The sequence below is a fragment of the Ambystoma mexicanum genome, chromosome 3p (assembly GCF_040938575.1).
Source record: "Ambystoma mexicanum isolate Mex_15411 chromosome 3p, UKY_AmexF1_1, whole genome shotgun sequence".
NCBI classification, from domain to species: domain Eukaryota; kingdom Metazoa; phylum Chordata; class Amphibia; order Caudata; family Ambystomatidae; genus Ambystoma; species Ambystoma mexicanum.
The window spans coordinates 515,294,043-515,313,656 of NC_090925.1; the positions used below are offsets into that span (position 1 = coordinate 515,294,043).

The following is a 19,614-nucleotide window of genomic DNA, read 5'->3' on the forward strand; positions in this document are numbered from 1 at the left end:
AGCTTGCAGACCGTTTTGAAACCTGTGAAAGTCAATAAACAGCGTTACTACGTTCAGCTTTTCTCACGCAACCGCCCACCTTACAAAGACAAGGCACAATCCAGTGAAGCAACTGGTTGAACTTGCCACACACAGTTGGACTTACCTGTGGGCTCGTCTTTCATTGAATTTACGGACATACCCAGTGCTGTAACTGGGCGAACTCCGGAAAGTGCACCTTGCACACTCAACTGCCTGCAATTGGCTCTGAATCCCATGCTTTAGCGCCCCTGCAGATGGAGGATGGAGAGCGCACCACTCTAATACAAAAGGTGAGCCACACCCCAGTAAGGGTAGATACTCCACAGGGACACAGGGAGGGCGGAGGGAGGTTTAGAAGTCTATTCACCAACCCCTCTCTAAACATCTATTCTCTTGGCAGGTCTGCTTCCCAGTCCCGGGGTTACGCGAGGAAGGATCCGAAGGACTCCATTGCTCCCGCAGAGACCCAGGTGAGCGTGACACATACGCAGGTAAGTGAATAGGGAGTACTTTAATATCTCTATAACTTGGGTGAGTAAAGTAAATAACTTCTTAACTGTTTGTATTAACAAAATATGTAAATATAATAGTTTCAAAGGGCGTAATGTGGAGTGGGGAATCGATGCATCCGTCGTCTGCTTCTCCGACTTCTCCTCTGCGCTAACCATCTTCCCCTTGCTCACTGTTTTCCATGCCTCGCGTTCCTCTCACGAGCCTCCAGCTGGCTCCCACCTCCTTTTCATTGCTCTGGATGCTACACACCCCCTCTCTTTAATTGAGAAGACCTCCACAATTAAAATTCTTCATAATTTAATAAGTGTCTAGGTCTATTGTATGTTCTGCCAGCTCTTGATGACGTCTTAATCACTTCTCTGGACAACATCCACATCCGTTGCATATCTGTATCTTGTGTCAAGGAAAATGTCTGAACTTCATCATTCCTTCCAACACCTCAAACAGATTTGTTCTCACCAGACTTGTTCCCTCCATCCATTCCATATAACTCATCTCCTCTTACTCTTTCCTTCAAAACCATCAATCTCTCATTGTTCCATACTCTTCCATCACTAGTCCTCAACGCATGTTTGAACACTTCCACTACTTCCACATGTTTCGACCAACAACACCCACTTTCTCTCAGTACTACTGGAAGTTTGATTCTAACCCACCTTCCCACTTCTGGTAACCCACCTTTCTTGTATCTCTTTTTATCATACTGTTCCTTGTTGATTATTTATTTATTTATTTGCATTTTTAAAGCGCTCACACAGCCCGCAGGCATCAAGGTGCTGTTAGAGGAATCGATTATTTTTTAGTTGCGTAATTGTTTTTTTTTTGTTATCTTAGTTGCGTACTTATAACGCGCTTATATACCCAGAGGTTTCTGAGCGCGGACCCGGGGATCGAACCTGTGTTGCTTTGTGCCGTCTTGCTTTCAAGGCGAACACGTTGCCGCTCAGCTATCCTCCCGGGACAATCACCTGTCTTTTCTGAATATTCTCTGTCACATTGCTCAAATGAACACCCGTACCAGCAACTGCATTCATCCATCCTGGAAACAACTTAGTATTCGCTCTCCTTCCTCTGCTTAACTCAAATGGGGAGACTCCCGTGGTGCAATGTGGCGTAAATCTATGAGCCAACACAGTTTTCTTTACTTCCACTCTCCAATCTCTCCCATTAGACCATGTTAACTTTATGGCATCCTTTATCACTCTATTATAACTCTCAACCACCCCATTGGACTGGGGATGATAGATAGCATAGGCATTGCTAGGGGGGGCCAAGGAGGCTATAGCCCCTGGTCTTTTTGTTGTAGCCCCGGATAGAATTTAAGGAACTACAACCAAAAGGCCAGCTAGCCCCCAGTCCCAACAGTTCCAACATTAGTGTAGCCCCGGGTCTTTTCCAGACCTAGCAACACCCCTGATAGATAGCACACACTATATGAACAATCGGCCTCTCATCAAAATATTTCTTCATTTCTTTGGATTTAAACTGAGGTCCAATATCGAATAGTACCTCCTCGGGATACCCCTAACGCTCACAGACTTCCTCCCCAAACTTAATAACTGTCCGGGTCGTAACATAAGGCATTATGGTTACTTCCGCCCATCTCGTCAACATATCAATCATAACAATACAATACGAAACGCCTCCATCACTCCAAACTGGACCCAATATATCAAATGTAACTGTCTTCAAGACCCTCTCAGGGATATCTCTCAACACCATTGGCTAACTCGCTCCCACACACACTTTGTCATCACTTTTCATACAAAGGATACAGATCCTTATTCTTCTTTCCACTTGCAGATCGCATCCAGGCCACCAATATGTGTTGCTTCTCCTTTGCTTCGTTTTCATCATTCCTTGATGGCCTTCATGTCCTAACTGGATGATCTTGTCTCTGAGTCCCTTCGGTGGTACCAGCTTGTCACTTCTCATTAAACATCCACTTTGGACATATAGTTCATGTCTGACATTCCAAAACAAAAGCACCCCAGCCTCTGTTATCTTGTTTTTATTCCAATTAGCTTCTTCCACATTTCTTTTACATTTTTTATTTTTTAATTTATTTATTTTCAATTATGTAGAGAAGCAATAACATAGCAACAATCAGGCAATTACAGAAGAGAAAGAATAAAAAAAATAAAAAAAGAAATCATTAAACATTCCAGATCTCATATAAAGACAATTTACATTTCAATTTGTAAATCAATTTTTCTGTTCTTGACAGGCAGTGCATTTCCTGGACCCATTCTTCAAAAGAAGGAGGGATCCGACCTTTCCATCCTCCAAGAATCAACCTCTTGGCCACAATGGAAGCTCTATAAAAACATTTTTTAAGGGCGGAGCTGATATCAGCCAACCCGGAATCATCACCTAGGATCACCGTCCTAAAATCCAGGTCAGACCCCCTACCCATAATTCTGTCACACGCATCACAGACTTTGTTCCAAAAATCTCTGACCCGCACACAGCTCCATAGCATGTGCTCCAAAGTCCCAACATCCCGAACACAACCCCAACACTCGTCACTGTCGGTCATGCCTCTTTTATGTAGTGTTTCCAGGCACCAGTATACGCGATTTAGAAACTTTATTTGTCGAGACCTTTCACTCAAGTTCAGCGAACACAAGGAGACATTACCACACATATTCTGCCAGGAACCAATATCAATCTCAGACCCAATCCTCTCACTCCAAACTTCCCGCAATTTGTCATTACTTCGATAATGTGACACGATCAACTTATATAGTCTACTGGCCAGACCACCCTCCTTCCCATTAGAATCGGCCAGAAAGATGTTCAAATCCAAGGAGCAGGACCAGTCAACCTCACCCACAGACCTCCTCAGACATCTATAAGCAGAATCCGATAAATCACCAAAATTCGATCTTTCTCTCAGCTCAGAAGCAGTCAACCACCGATCATCCTTCCCTAAATCAGAGACCTGTCTAATACCCATTAGACAGGAGACGTCAGCCATACTCCCAAATAGCGCAAGCGCACGTCACACCAAGTAAATCCCAGCCCTGTGACCAGAGTCTTATCACACCTGTGGGACAGGGGCAACACTTCCGACTTCAAGCAATTAATCTTGTAACCTGAACATTTGTGATAACCAGACAATATCCGCATCAGACAGGGCAGGGACACATCCAAATTCTGCAACACTAACAAGAGATCATCTGCATACAGCCACGCCTTTTGCATAACACCCCAGCAACTTACACCTTGTAAACCTGGTTCATTTTTGATGCAAACCGCTAAAGGTTCGATTGCTAAAATGAATAAAAGAGGTGAAAAAGGATACCCCTGACGAGTGCCCCGTTTCAAACAAAAAGGCTCCGAGACCACCCAATTAGTCTTAACATCAGCCGTTGGACTGGCATATAAAAGAGAAACCCAAGAAATGAACTCTTCACCTAGATTCATCATCCTCAAAACTGAATACAAGTAATCCCAACTAACCCTGCCGAAAGCTTTCTCTGCATCAAGGGAAAGGACAGCGGCATCACTGCCCACCGTATTAGCGATTTCCATGGTAAGTAACAATCTCCTAATATTGCTAGACGTACGCCTATTTTTCATGAATCCAGATTGTTCCTCATCAATTAAGGTAGGCAAAAACTTTACCAAACGTAAGGCAAGGACCTTGGCTAGAATCTTATTATCGGTATTGATAAGACTGATTGGATGGTAATTTGTAATTTGCAGGAAGATTGCTGTCCTTTCCTTTTTTCAAAAAAACTGAGATAGAAGCATGACTTGTACTTTTAGGCAATGCCCCATTCAATCTACTAGAAATTAACATATCTCTGAAGAGCTCTAGGGCAGAGTTCGGGAGAATTCTATAAAATTCACAGGGGAGTCCATCTGGGCCCGGGGATTTACCAACAATCAGCTCTGAAATAGCTCATTTGATCTCATCAACCGTTATCACTGCACCAAGAAGATCAAGCTCTGCATCCTGAATTCTAGGAAAATTTAAATTTCCAAAGAAGTCCTCACCTCTACCATAGATACTAGCCTCAATGTTATATAAATTCTCGTATAAGTCACGAAAAACCGAGTTAATTTTCCTGGGATCAAACGTAATTCTTCCCTCCTGGTCAATCACAGAAGCAATTGCTGATTCTGATACCTTTTTTTTCAACCTGTATGCGAGCCATCTATCACAACGTTCTCCTTTTTCAAAATATGTACACCTAGAGTAAAATAAACCATGTTCCGCTCTGAGTGACAAAAAATCCTCCTTTTCTTTTTTTAAGTTTTTAAGTTTTTTCAAAACCGCCAACTTGACAGAGTCAGCCGGATCAAGCATCAAATCCCAAGAAATCTCACTGATTCATAGGTCAAGATCCGGTCTTTTGTTTTCCTCTTTCTTCCGTCTACCACTAGACAGCCCTAGACAAATTCCACGCATACAACATTTAAATGCTTCCCACATGTTCGCTACACTGATCTCATCTGAGCGGTTCTCTACAATAAAATAGTTAGCCTCAGAAACAATTTGTTATAAAATATCATCCAACCAAATAGACGTGTCCAATTTCCATGAAAAACTCCTATCACACCGAAATGTAAGTTTCAAACACATCATAACTGGGGCATGGTTACTCAATAAAATATTGCCAATATTACAAGAGACTAAACCTTCCGTCACCGTCCCTCCCGTAAAAATCATGTCAAGTCTAGAAAACACTCCATGGGCACTAGAAAAGAAACTGTATTGACGCTTGTCAAGGTTCTTAAAATGCCAATTGTCTTTCAAATTGTGTTCTTCCAAGAGCGACCTAAGCGCCCGATGATGATGATCACTCCGTGACACCCGCCTGACCTGACTTCTGTCAAGCATAGGATCGACAACAGTATTAAAGTCCCCCCCCCCCAAGAAGAATATTAGATGTGTTCAGTTCTAAAAGAGTTTGTGCAACCATTCTAAAAAAGGAGCCATCGTCCACCGTTGGAGCATACACATTACAAAGAGTTAAAATTTACCCCTGAATCTCAACCAACAAGGCAATCATTCTACCATCCTTATCAGTGCACTCTCTCAATACTTTGATGGGCAGTTTCTTCCGAAACAAAATGGCAACGCCCCTTGATCTTGATGAAAAGGAAGAGCCATAGGCGGAACCAACCCACTCCCTTTCTAACCTAGAAATTTCATCAGCCAAAATATGAGTTTCTTGTAAAAAGCATATATCAGCATGCATGTCATGTAACATGGTAAACACTTTCTTTTTCTTCAGTAGGTTATTGACCCCATTCACATTCCAAGAGACAACACAGAGATCATTGTCCGTCCCACTTGGTCGTGAAGTCATGATTACACCATTAACAGAAAAGCAAAAAACAGGAAAAGCAAAGACAGAAAAACAAAAAACTGAAAAATAAAATACACACACGAAAGACCAAAAAACATAGTGTACAAAACAACGAGAACAGTCTAGACTGTGAAGTCTATTCAGCCTAAAAACAATTAAAAAAACATTGGAACCATCTCCAGGACCTCTCCCAAGTAATTCAATCATTACATACTGCATCAAATTTACCATTTCAAAGACATTGCATAACTGCAACCCAAAGCAAATAAAGGAAACCCACAAGGACCCTAAAAGCTCCCTCCCCCAGTAAACCACACAAAACAACCTTCAATCAGGCACCTATCTAAAACAACCGCGCTCCATAACAGCAGTATACAAAAACCACTACAGTAACAAAATACATATGTGAAGAGTCCTAGGACTGCAGCCGAAAACTGAAAAACACCCACAGGGATTGATACGAAAGCCGAATCACTCCATAAATAGTATATTCTAGGCACCCTTTAGATGTTCAAAAAAAGCATAAAACCCGCATTATACTATAGAGCCTAGGCATTCAAAGCAGTTGATTAAAATTTTGTTTATCATGAGGGATAAACTTCAAGTGATGACATATTCCCTGCATCGTTTCTACCTAGATTAACACAGTGCCACCCTCAATGTCATAACCACTTGTCCAAGCACCTTCCAAATGTGCAAGCTGAGCCGGGTTCAGTTCTGTATCCCCTACCGGGCATCCAGGTGAATAACAAACCTAGCAGACTCTTCTTGAAGACAGCCCCGTCCCCTTCCCTGCAGATTTCACGTTCTTGCATAGTCAGGAATCACATGCCCGTGACGGAGCATGGCGCTCGAGCCCATCTGAGGCGGGGGAACAGCGATTCAGAAACAGACACATCACATACCTCAACACACCTTAACACGAATCCCCCTTATATTCCGAATCCACGAGCTTGTGACGGGATCAGCTGTAGGAGCGCCCATGACCACGCTCCTCAAGCCGAAAGCGCAGGCATCGCGCATCCAATGAGGATTCGCTGACCGAAAAACACAGCCGGCAACAGATCAGCTGATCGTCGCGTCCTGCGTCATGCGTCACAGCATGAGGGTTCTTTTTTCAAACTTGCACACGAAAGCACAAAGCAGGAATCAACGCGGAGCGTGGATCGAGGGCCACAGATTACAATCCTGAGTGAGTCACAGGAGCCATACGTAATATGTAGAAAGTCACAAAGCGAAAGAAGTTCCATTGTAGATTTTCAAACTCCAGCAACGTTAACTGTCATTACACACCGGCGCCATTTTAAGTATGCCAAAAAACATGTCAAAAATAAGGAAAAGTGATATTAAAATAAGCAAAACCAAGATCATTCACTGATGAGAGTTGGCTCAGGAAGGTCCCTCTTCTATATCTCCAGCCAGCTTAGAGCCTGTACCGGGTCTGAAGTGCTCTTTTCACCATCAGGGAATATAATTGTAAAGACATTATTCCTGCTGAGAAAGGCCTTTAGGTTAAGTTGCTTGGACAAGTCTCTAGCACCTCTAAATGACCTCCTCAGGAGCAGGATCTCTTTAGGAAGATCAGGGTAAATAAAAACAGATTTACCTTTGAAAGAGGCATTTCCCACTAGTCTGGCAGCATTCATCAAGCATTCCTTTGATCTTTGATTCAAAAAGGAAACCAAAATATGCCTCGCCTTAACCCCCAGGCGTTTACCAATCCTGAAAGCATTATCAATGTCTCCCATCTTGATTGAAGTACAACGAAAACTCTCCTTAAAAACTTGAATAATAAAGGAAGGTAAATCTTAATTTCCAGCAGAGTCATCCACTCCAACCAATCTGATGTTTTTAGCCCTTATCCTCAATTCCAATTCCAAGCGCTGTTATTTTTCTTTCTGTAAGTCAGATTTCAGATTATTGTAAGCCTGGAAGCTGCCAGCTATATCAGAGCTCATTTTTCCAAGTCTGTAACCCTGCCATCAAGCTGACCAGTTTTCAAGTTGAGCTCAACCATAGTCAGTTTGATATCACAAACATCTTGGGCCACCTGAAGAATGATCTTGTAGACATCCTGAATGCTTGGGGTATCCTCCATCTCTGGAATCTGCTTGGGTTTCTTTCAAGCAGGGTTTTCAGCCTCTCCAATCTTTTTCTTGGAATTCATAGTAACATCTTGTAAATGTCTTCAGGGAGAGTTGAGCTAAGCTGCTACTCCACTGCCAGCTATTTTTGAATCTTCCACATTTTTTATTACTTGCAGAAGGGCATCATCCCGAGTCATCACCTCATCCCATTCTTGTTTGGATATTGCCGGATCAACTATTTCACAAATCATTTCTTGTTCATTTACATATTCACTCATATCATCATAGCTGGTTAGACTAGATAAACAATTCGCTGTGCAGTTCTTCATTCCCTGAATATAGAGCATGTTGAAATAAAATGCTTGCAGCCTAGACACCCATCTGCGAATCCTACTCGACACTTTGTCCAACCCTTTTGTGGCAAACACTTCAACAAGAGGTTTGTGGTCAGTGTGAATTTCAAACTTGACACCCCAGATGAAACTCCTGAATTTCTCCGTAGCCCACCTAATCGCAAGAGCCTCTTTCTCTATGGTGGCATATGCCTTCTCCGCACTTTTGAGTAAATGTGAAGCAAAGGCTATCACCAATTCCTTTCCTCCATGATACTGTACTAGAGCTGCACCCAGCCCCACTTTGCTGGCATCATTGGTGATCACCGTTATTCTTCCCCTCACATAGTTCTGGAGTGTTGGAGATTTTGTTAAGGCTGCTTTAATGAAAGAAAATTCACTTTCACACTCTTCATCCCATTCAAATTTCTTATGAACCTTTAGCATATTTCTCAAATTAACTGTATGATCTGAAAATCCTTTCATGAACTTTGCATAGTATTCTGCCATGCCAAGAAATGTTCTGAGATGTTCTTTGCTCTCAGGGGTTACCATAGATTTTATTGATTCTGCCAACTCCTTTTTTGGCGCAATCCCATCTCCAGATATCACATGTCCTAAGTATTCAATATCCTTCCTTTTCATTTTTGATTTCTCCTTACTTAATATCATTCCTGCCTCATGTAGTTTTCTGCAAACCCTGTCCAATCTTCTGTTATGCTCTTCCTCATTGTTTGCATAGACCAGTATGTCATCTTGGAAAAAGATTACACCATTCTCTCCATCTAGAATTCTGTACATGGCTTTCTGAAAAACTGAGGCTGCTGATATCAATCTGAAAGGCATCCGCCGAAATTGATATAACCCCTCCGGAGTAATAAATGCTGTTAACTGTTTAGAGTCCTTATGTAATTTCACTTGATGATATGCAGCTGTTAAATCCAATGTCGAAAATAGTTTGGCTGGACCTATTGTAGAAATTAATTCCTGAATATTTGGCAATGGGTGCCTTTCCGGGATAATACACTTGTTCAATATTCTCATGTCGATGCACAACCTAATCTTTCCTGAGCTTTTCCTGACCACCAACATTGGTGACACCCAATCAGAAGCATCTATGCGTTCAATTATCCCTTGATCCTCCAACTTTTTTAATTCAAGTTTAATTTCTTCTCTAAGTGACAGTGGTACATTGCGTAGTTTCTGAGCAACTGATCTAGTGCCTGATTTGAGCAAGATGCGAATTGTTACACCTTTTACACATCCAATAACATTTTCTCTGAAGATTTCATCTCAAATTCTCTCCATACTCGCTTTAGTTCTAGTTCCTTCTACTAACAGCACTGAATAACTCGCATTGGGATCCAAACAAACTTTTAAACGTTTTTGATGAGTCCAACTCAATAACAAAGATGTTCCATTCTTTGAAACATAGATGCAACCTTCCGCCTGTCTTCCCATGAACATGAATACAGCATTGAACTAACTAATCAACTCCATTTTTGCTCCACCATACACCCTTGGTTTAATATCTACTTCATTAAGAAATTACGGTCCACAACTCTTCTTTACTTTCTCTGAAATCAACGAATATCTGGCTCCTGAGTCTACCATCATCACTATGGGATGGCCCTTCACTGCAATGGTTGCTCTTGGACTATAAATTTCTTCACCTTCATCTGAAACCATGAAGACACATTCTTCTTCCTCATCATCATAGTCACCACAAACCCAATTTGTGTTTGATGATCCTCGCCTGCCTCTACAACACCTGGCAAAATGACCTCTTCCTCTGCAGTTTCTACAGATAATCTTCAAAGCAGGACACGACTACTTGCCCAATGTGACGGGCTCCCAGATCTATAACAAGTTCTTGCCACAGTTCTCCCTCTTCCTCTTTGGGCATATCCACCTCGATTCAGGTGTTCTACTTCTGTTTTTTTATTTCTGTATTTTCCGTCTTGGACATCTCTCTTCTCAGAAATTGACCTGTTATCAAACTTTATCTTCCTATCCACTTGAAGGTAGGTATTTGCTCATTTGGTCTCATTTTCAACAGTTGCAACTATATATTCCACATCTGATTGTACAGCACTAACCACTGCCTTGGTCGACATTTCTTTTATTCTGCTTTCTAAAGTCTTCACACATTTTTATGTGTGTTCTACTTCTTTGGCCATTTTTAATACATCATCCAATGAGGGATCATCCTCCGCCCACAGTTTTTCTCTGACTTTACTACTCCCACACTCTAACATGAACTGATCTCTTATCCTTTCTTCCAGCTGTTGATCAAATGTATATGTCCTTGCTAACTTTCTCAATGCTGTAACATACTGTTCCACTCTCTTGTTTAACTCTCTTCCCAAGTTTGCACCTCTTCAGAATTGTACTGATTTTCTTTTCATAATGTTTGTTCAATTTTTGAATTGCTTTCTCATACTCATTCATGTCGCCACTTTCACCTACCGACAGATCTGGTAGATCTTCATACTTCTCTTGACCAGCTGGTCCAAGACAGTGTAGCAATAAAGACTTCTTTTTCTCTACACTGTAATTGGTCCCACACACCACACTGGCATAATTTTCAAATACATTAAGCCACCTCTTCCAAGGTAATATAGGTTCCCCTATATCAGGCATGAACATTTGAGGAGCTGGTACACCATGCATCTCCACCACCTCTGTGAGCCGTACTGATAGAAAAATGTACTTCTTGTTTTTATTAGCTTCTAATGCAGTGTGGTTTATGATATTGTTTGAATTTCTATACTGGAATGCACTTACTGTGGTCTACTGAACAATGATAAACGATAAATCGCTGTGCAGTGCTTATTTGTAATAATATCCAGCAATTCTGCTATAAAAGTACTGCTGCGAGCATGAGGGTGATCTAATGATTTCTGTATGTACTGCTGTGAGGATGAGGGTGATCGGGTGATTATTGCCCAGTAATTCAATAATGTAGTGCTGCGAGGATGAAGATGATCAGATGATGATTACCCGATACTTTCTGTATTGTACTGCTGCAATGATGTAGTAGATGCCTGACCTTATGATGGCCGGCAAATTAGCTGACAAGTTATTGTGCTGTCAATCTAATTTATGAAATCTGTACGCATGCGCGCAATCTTTTTTTTCTACTTCCCTTTTTTTTATATAGGTGGCGTCGTTCGTTGCCATGCCCCTATCTGCAGTCGGCCGGAGATCCTTCTCAACGGCCGTGGGAACTTCCTCGTTAAAGAAGGGGCATATGCAAGTAAGTGAATAGGGAGTACTTTAATATCTATATTTTTTTTAAAACCTTTATTTTGGGATTTTCTCAACTTAATACAAACATTCTCACCCACATTAGGGTGGATTTGACTTTGTGCCATTCCCTCAACCCTGTCTCCCACCGCCCCACCGCTCCACTTCGCCTCATTGTTCTGTGCCTCCATGGATTTGTTCAACCCAACTCGGTTTCACTCCTTCAGGGAGTTAAGTCAATGGATTGGATTGGTTGCAAGTTCATGCCCTGGATTTATTGGGTACTGGAAGGAGAGGAGGGGGTTTCTTCGGCTTTGTTAATCAGGAATAATACCACTGGGCCCCAGATGTCTGGTGGGTGTGCGTGTTGGGGCAGTAGTTTAACAAAGTCTGTCTCTACGTCCTGACAGTAGAGTATGTCCTTGCACCAGTTGGCGACTGTAGGGAGGGGTCCACGGCCCCAAGACATGGCGACTCTCCTCCGGGCGAGTGTTAGCAGTAGACCTGCGAGTTTTCTTATGCGCGGCGAGAGCAGTCTCGGCCACGGCCGGCAGTATCTCTTCACCCACAATTGCTGCTGTCGTCTCCAGGACCTGGTTCTAAAATGGGGTTAGCTTGGGGCAGTCCCAAGCCAGGTGGAAGAAGTCTGCCGCGGGGGTGCCACATCTTTCGAATTTGGAGGAAGACTCGGGATGGTGTTTATTCGCTTTCATTGGTGTAAAGTAGGTTTGATGGAGGTAATTAAAATTAATTAGCTTAAGGTGCGAGTTAAGGGCTATTTTTTGTGTTTGTCTCAGGATGAATGTCCAGTCTTCCTCTGGAATGGTTGTTTGCAGGGACCTTTCCAATCAGACTTTTACTCGGGCATTGGTAGGCGTTATGTCGGTAATGATGGATCTGTAAATTTGCGATACTAGTCTGCCTTCCCCCTGCGCCTTGATTGCTTTATGGAGAAGTTGCCAGGTCGGAGGTTGATGTGGAAAGGGGGGCCAGATTGTTTGTAGGATATATCTGGTTCTGAAATAGATCAATGTATTGAGGGCTGTGTCCCCTCCTCTTTGTTTTGCTTGCTTTGGGGTTATAAAACTGTCCTCGATGAAGAGTTCGCCCAGTGTGTTTATGCGTAACTTCTCAACCCATTGGTGAAAGACCTTCTCTGACGTCAATGGGATTCACGGTATACATTTGATAGGGAGGAAGGGCGAGTATCGTGTCTGCACTTCATACTTTTGTGCGATTTTCTTCCAGATCTTGTATGTTGAGAGCCCTAGGTTCATAGTATTGCTGGGGATCGGAATCTGGCAGAGGATAACTGCTCTCAGCAGATTGGGTGTCGCGAAGGCTCGCTCCACTTGGACGTGGGGTCTGATAATTTGCGTGGAATACCAATAACTGAGGAACTGTGCTTGTGCCGCCCAGAAGTATTTCTCTAGGTCTGGGAGGGCAAGTCCTCCGCTGGACACTGGGAGGGTCAGTGTTGAGTGTGCGACTCTGGCAGGCTTGCCTGCCCATAGCAGCTCAAGGACCATGCTTTTCAGTCTCTTTAAGAAGGATTGCGGTAGCCGAGAGAGGGCAGCCCTGTCTGATGCCTTGTTGCAGCTCTATGGGAGCTGACTTTGCTGCGCATGTGATGATGCTGGCTCGAGGGTTAGTGTATAATAGAGATATTAACTTGATGAAGCGGGCTCCCAGTTCCATCCTGGTGAGCACTGCAAACAGGAACGGCCATTCTACCGAATCAAATGCCTTCTCGGCGTCGAGTAAAACAGCAGTTGCCTTTCGGGACGGGTCTAGAGCCTCGATGATGCCAAATAGTCTTCTAATACCAAAGGTGGTGTTGCGTCCGGGTATAAATCCTGCTTGGTACACGAGTACCACAGCGGGCATCAGCCTGTTGGGATGTTGGTGAATAAGTACAGAAGCTTCGGGAGGATCACCATCTTTACCAAAGAGGCTCTTCCCCACAGGGTTAGTGGTAGTGTCTTCCATCGCGAAACTTTTTCCTGTAATGTTTTCGCCACTTCTTCGTAGTTGTCTCGAAATACGTCCTGATAGCTTAGCGACATCTGTATCCCCAGGTAGCGAACTCGGGACGTCTTCCAAGTGAACTGGAAGTCGTTGGTAAATAGCTTAGTAGCCGGGGTCAGCGAAAATATGATGGATTTCGTCTGATTAATTTTTAGCCCGGAAACTGCTCCGAATTTGATCACCTCTCTCATGACTGGGTTCAGGTTTTCAGTTTCATCGCGTATGAACAAAGCAACATCGTCTGCATACAGAGATATGATCAGTTTGTGTGGGCCTATTTTGAGTCCTCTGAGGTTTTGTTGTTCTCGTAGATTGGAGGCTAGTGGCTCCATTATCAAGGCGAATATTAGGGCCGAGAGTGGGCAGCCCTGTCTGATGCCTTGTTGCAGCTCTATGGGAGCTGACTTTGCTGCGCCTGTGATGATGCTGGCTCGAGGGTTAGTGTATAATAGAGATATTAACTTGATGAAGCAGGCTCCCAGTTCCATCCTGGTGAGCACTGCAAACAGGAACGGCCATTCCACCGAATCAAATGCCTTCTCGGCGTCGAGTAAAACAGCGATTGCCTTTCGGGACGGGTCTAGAGCCTCGATGATGCCAAACAGTCTTCTAATGCCAAAGGTGGTGTTGCGTGCGGGTATAAATCCTGCTTGGTCCACGAGTACCACAGCGGGCATCAGCAGCATCAGCCTGTTTGTAAGCACTTTAGCTAGGATTTTGTTATCAAGGTTAAGCAAGGAGATGGGGCGATATGATGCGCATTCTTCCGGTGGTTTGCCAGGTTTGTGTAGGAGGACTATGTTGGCTTTGCAGGTGGACTGTGGGAGGGATCCCTTTTCCAGCGCTTCCTGGTAGACTTCGGCTAGGAGGGGGGCCAGCGTGTCTGCAAATGCTTTATAGAATTCTCTCGTTGGGCCGTCTGGGCTGGGGAGGGTTTTGATTGCCTCGGTGACCTCTTCTGGTGTGATAAATTCATTGAGGGGATCCCGTAGCTGTCCTTCAACCCAGTATAGTTCTGTTTTCGAGGTACTCTCGTAGAGCGTCTGAGTTTGCGTTGTTTAGAGCTATATAGTTCCTGGTAGAAGAGCCTGAATTCTTCTGCGATTCCTTCGTCGGTATGTATTAATACGCCTTGTTTGGAATGTATTCCTTCTATCGGTGTTAGTTTCCTTTCAGCTTTTAACAAATTAGCTAGGAGGGCTCTGGGTTTTTAACCTTTGCCATATTGGCGGACTTGTTTGTTGCGGTTCAGGAATTTTATTTTGCGGTCTGCCGCAAAAACAGAATTTTTGTAATTCTTCCCTTAGGGTGGCATGCGAAGCTGTGTCATTCGCGTTTGTGCACTTAAGTTCAAGGCGTCGTAATTGCTCTTCGCTGTTGGTTAGTTCCCGCCTGATGAGTTTAGGGATGCCGTTTTCCTTGGACAAGCAGATTCCTCTGGTGAAGCATTTTAAGGTTTCCCAGATCGTACTCATTGTGGCGACGGAACCTATGTTGGAGTCTAGGAATGTAGAGATCTCCTCACTTATTTCGGAGGCAAAAACTTGGTCATGCATGGAGCCTGCTTTAAAACGCCAACGCTGTAGCGGCGGAAAACGTTTTCGGTAGGATTTGGCAGGGGCCACATATCATCGGCCGTTTGCTGAGATGAAAAGGTAGTCAATCCTGGAGTTCGTGTTGTGCACTACGAATGGAAGGTGTAGCCTCGTTGGTCACCTTTTTTTGTTCTCCATGCGTCTATGAGATCGAAAGCTTTGCAAATTTCCCTTATTTGAAGGCTAGCTTTGGGGTTGGGTTGAGGCGTGGTCCGCGATCTATCTCTCGATGAAACTAGTACTGTGTTCATATCACCTCCCCAGACTATGTTTGCCGGGTCTTAGGTGGTGAGATGGATCAGAACCCAGTCAAAGTTGTTGGCTCCGTCGACGTTGGGCCCATAGGAGTTGACGAAGATGAATTTCTGGCCCACTATGATGCCGCACACTAGAAGTGATCTGCCCTCGGAGTCTTTCTCTTTGTGAACCAGTCGAAAGTTGATTCTCCTATTGATTAGGATTGCAAACCCTCTGGAATAGGACGAGTATGAGAAGTATCTGTGGCAGCCCCAGCTCTGAGCCCAAAGATGCTCTTTTCCAGGGAGTAGGTGCATTTCTTGGATCTTTGCCACGTCAATCTCATGTCTTCTCAAGTATTGTAGGATCTTCCTGGTTTTAGAAGGGAGGTTACCTCCTCTTATGTTCCATGTTGCAACTTTGAATCGAGCGGTTTCATTGGTATGTTTGCTTTGATTTTGCTCATATTATTTGGAGGGGTTGTAGCTTGTTTGATTCAGAATTTTGGTAGACATTTGGAGGGTTCTATGATGTTTGATACAATAGAAGTGATGGTGGCTGGTGGATTAGGGGGTGGTGGGCCAATGGCGCGTTTCCCTCCCTCTTTTCCTTATTCCTTCTTTCCACGGGCAACCCCCAACTTGCCCGTTTATGAACTTGAACAGATGGCGGTTCCTGGCGTGGCCAGGCTGTCGTTTGAAGTCCCACCCCTAAACAAAAACTTGTTAAACGAACAGATGCTGTGCTAGGGGCACTCGGGGCCTCCCAAGTATCATAGCCCCGCGGTATTACAATTCGTGTTTGCTCCTGTAAATTCAATGCAGTTAGTCGAGATGTTTTCTGCCTCTGACTTCATCAGTTTATGGTGGGTTCCTGTGGTTTCTCTCTCTCTGTGGTCGAGGACGATTGGGGTTTTGATCCGGGCAGCCCATCTGGTCTAGAAAAGCGTTCACCTCCTCTGACGATTGGAAAAAGTGGACCTTCTCGCCGTGCTGCACTCTGAGCCGTGCCGGGAAGAGCATCAAGTAGGTCATATGGTTGACTCTGAGCCTTTGTTTGATATTGGCGAAGGATCTTCTCTGCGTTTGGACCGCGGGGGAGAAGTCAGGGTAGAAGTGGATTTTGTTCCCTTCGTGGAGGAGATCTCCTTTCTCTCAGGCTAGACGGAGAATGGTATTGCGGTCTCTGTAGTTAAGTAGTTTCGCAATGATTGTCCTGGGTGGCGTGCCGGGAGCGGGTCTGGACGATGGGATTCTGTGAGCCCTCTCTACGATGAATAGGTGAGACAGGGCTTCCCGGCTGAAGAGGGATATACAGAGCAACTCTACGCAGTCTTCCATTTTCATCTGTGACTGGTGTTCTCTCACTCCGATGATTCAGATATTATTTCTTCTTGAGCGGCCCTCCAAATCTTCGCATTTGGCGATAGTCGTTTTCATTTGGGCTTCCAAATAGGCTTCTTTGCTCGATAGGGTTGTTGTGTTGTCATCTAGGTTAGACACCCTTTGCTCAACTTCATTTAAGCGTTATGAGTGGGTATCTATGCGGTGCTGTAGGAGATCCACCTTGGAAGCAAGGCCATCCATTTTATTGTTTAGGCTGCCTATGCCTGCTTTTAGCTCTAACAGGACCTCTTTGATTTTGGACGGGTGGCTCTGACTCCATTTGGTGGGAGCAGCCAGATAGAGGTTCCTGTTCCTCTTGTAGCCGGGGGGCTTGTGCCACCTTCAAAAGTAAGTTTCCTTTGGGCTTTATCTAATTTTCCCATTGGGCCTATGGCTTTGACGGTGGCTCTGGGTTTTGGTTTATGTTTCGCCGTGCCCTGCAAAGCTCTCAAAGAAGCGGGGCAACTTGTGGTATTCTGTGGAAGGCGGAGATGGGCCCACGCGATAGTGCAGTCTCTTTGCGGAAGGCTGCCTGGGCATGTTTGGCAGAGCCTCTGCTGTGTCTCTTTCCCTGCTTTCCAAGAGAGGGCGCGAGACTGGTCTTGGCAGGGCCGAGGAGCGCTCTCACATATCTCTCCTCTGGGTCGGGGGTATCCCTGAGGGTTATTCATAGCTGCCTCTCTGTGTTGCTAGATGTAAATGGTTCCCTGCGTAGTAGAGGGTGTCTGGTGCACCTGGCCGCGGGTGGCGTGCTGGTGTTTTGCGCCCGGTGTACTGTATTGAGAGGGGGAGGGGGATAGTCCTCCTCTGTGCCTGTGGGGCTACACCTGCCCCTTTGTGGTGTTGGACGCAATGGGTCCCTGCGTCGTATGAGGTATCGGGGACACCTGGTAGTGGGAGGCGTCCTGGTGTTTTGTGCCTGGGGAGGAGAATCCTCCTCTGTGTTTATGGAGCTAGGATGGGCCCTCGCGGGCGGGTGCGGGCGTCCCCCGCTGCTCTCCTCACTGAGGGAGATGGTGTTGGTGCGCTGGGTTCCGCAGCTCTCCTTTGAAGCAGTGCAAGCGGGGGAGGATCCGCCGCTCAGTGACCATCCCGGTGGCGCTGTCGTCTGAGTCTGTACACCGGGACGGGGGGTGTCCCAGCATGTACACGCGCTCCTGGAACCTCGCTCCCCCCCCGCTCTCCCCGTACCTCTGTTTGCCGGCTGGTCTCTGGACTCCTCTCTCACCGGCGCTGTCAAATCGCAGATGTCCGGAGCTGTGTTGCCGGTGCGAGGCTCTGGGGCTTCGCAGAGAGTTCCCACTCCCAGCTCCAGGCGCGGGCGGGCAGGAAACCATACCTCTGGGGATGCGGGGCGGGGGGGGGGGACAGCTCGTCCTTCACCTTGTTGCTCCTTTACCCCACGGCGGCACGGAATGTGCGTCACCGGCACCCTGACTCCGCTCCGCTAAGCGATCTGAGATGAGGGGGGAGGGAGGAGCCCCCTACACGTCCACAGGCATCCGCTGCTTTCTCTCCGCTCCACGTCCGCGTCGCGACTACTGCGGTCAGGAGCATTCAAGGGGTACAGGACATCCGGGCCTTGCTCGGAGTGGGGGCAGCCTTGTATGGCTTGGTGGCTCGCGGGGTTTTCAACAGATTGCTCGGCCTCAAGGCTATGCGGGTCGTTCGGGGGCTTGGCCGGGCCAATTTCGCTCCAGATCTCGCAGGATGATAGCAGGGTGATTGGGAAGTCAGAGGTGAGGACGTGTTAGTCGCCAATGTACCGGATATGGCAGGATCTTGCAGGATTAATAAGGGGCTTTGAAGGAGCTTAGACCAAGGCGGCCATCTTGGTTGGCCCTCTAGCGCCCTCTCTCCTTTAATATCTATATAACGTGGGTGGGTAAAGTAAATAACTTCTTAACTGTTTGTATTAACAAAATATGTAAATATAATAGTTTCTAAGGGCGTAATGTGGAGTGGGGAATCGATGCATCAGTCGTCCGCTTCTCCGTCTTCTCCTCTGTGCCAACCGTCTTCCCCTCGCTCACTGTGCTCCATGACTCGCATTCCTCTCACGAGCCTCCAGGTGGCTCCCACCTCCTATTCATTGCTCTGGACGCTACACTGTATTAAAAGCCGTATGTTTGTACCCCTTACTGCAGCTCCTTTCCTGATCTTAGAGAACAAGGGGGGTGTCACGTAGCACTCCCGCCTGGGAGGACCTTCTTCCAAGTATTGTCCTTACAGAAAGGCTGGGAGAGGGCTCCTCCTGGGTGGGTGGTGTATTGCCTTCCAGATCTTGTCTAGCCTGACATATGCTCTCCTTAACATCATTGTCACCTTCAAACACTTTCTGAGATTGTTCGGGTGTTCGCAGCATTCCACAAATGTGTGAAAGTATTGTTTGGCTTCTTGGCATTCTTCATCCAACCACAGGGGTTTCTGGTTCTCTGTGCTGGTTAAGTTCAGAAACTTCTTTTCTCCCGCTGAGTGTCCCACGTGGTTTGGTTTCCGCATGCTCTGGTGGGCCTGGCATGTGCAATGACTGGCATGGTTTCACTGTGGAGAGTCTGCACCATATTCTGCCCCAGATACTCTCTAGATACAAGAGTCACCCTCGTTATCCCATTGGGTAGGAGCGCTTTGTACTGGAATTCTCTTGGGACCCCCCTGGGGTTATCTTGATGAGTGGCTTTGGAGAAAGGATATGTAACTTCTCTTTGGATTGGATGCTATGCCTTGGTGGGGGGTGGCAAGCCTGTGGTATCCCATCCTTTCCACCCTCTGGGAGACACATGGTTGGATGTGAAGTTCACTCATTTCATCACAAGTCTCTGACCTGCTGCCAGTCATGTCTC

At 45.5% G+C, this 19,614-nt stretch overlaps 1 long non-coding RNA gene across 1 annotated transcript in view; it reads left to right on the top strand.

Annotated features, from left to right (window-relative positions):
* Positions 1-19,614, top strand: part of LOC138580557 (uncharacterized) — a 319,738-nt gene that overhangs the window by 81,155 nt on the left and 218,969 nt on the right. The window contains exon 2 of the long non-coding RNA XR_011304291.1: positions 11,441-11,536. This is a non-coding gene — a long non-coding RNA (uncharacterized lncRNA). The remainder of the gene's footprint in view (positions 1-11,440; positions 11,537-19,614) is intronic.